This window comes from Myotis davidii, unplaced genomic scaffold, assembly GCF_000327345.1.
Source record: "Myotis davidii unplaced genomic scaffold, ASM32734v1 scaffold77, whole genome shotgun sequence".
NCBI classification, from domain to species: domain Eukaryota; kingdom Metazoa; phylum Chordata; class Mammalia; order Chiroptera; family Vespertilionidae; genus Myotis; species Myotis davidii.
In genome coordinates this window covers 6526979-6527720 of record NW_006289713.1, presented here as the reverse complement: position 1 = coordinate 6527720, position 742 = coordinate 6526979, and positions in this window count along the sequence as shown.

Here is a 742-nt window from a genome sequence, read left to right as displayed (position 1 = left end):
GCGTGGTGCCCGGGAGCCTGCTCTAAGCTGGGGCAAGCACAGGGCCCTATGGGAGGAGGCCCATGCGCTGGGGGTTGGGGGACAAGGGATGGTGCCCCGAGTGTGGCAGATGTGACGGCAGTGTGTTAGAGAGGGGAGGGGAGGTGTGTGTGAGGAATGGGGCACAGCACATGGTTGCCCTTCAGTCAGTCCCTCGTGCCCACCGTGCCTCCTTCACCTGCCACGGGGCCTTTGCACAGGCAGGCCTCCAGCCCACTTTCTCCTCCTTTCTTGGACCCTCCCTCTTCTCTCCACTCCCTCAGTATGAGAATCACCTCCTCTTGGAAGCACTTTCTGACACAAACCCCTCCATGGGCACCAGGGAAATTACCAGCTCACGGTCCAAGGTCCCACCACTTCCTAGCAGTTGCGTTTTAATGGTTCATTGATTGGTGAAATCTGTCCGCATCTGTCTGCCCAGTCCGCTGTAAGCTCCAGGAGGCCAAGACTCCCATCCCTTTTGCCCACTGTTGGGCCCCAGGGCCTGCCCTAGCACGTAGCTTTGGGATATGAGGGGAAGAGGGTGCTCTGGGAAAAGACTGGTTCTGGGAGGAGAGGTCTGAGGGAGCCTCATGCCCCCAGGGGGGAAGGATGGGTGCCCCCAGGAGGGAAGGGGGTGCCCCCGAAGTGGCGGTGGCGGTGGAAGCCCAGGGAGTGGGCACCGAGTCCGGCAGCAGAGGGCGCTCGGGTCTCCGGACACCAC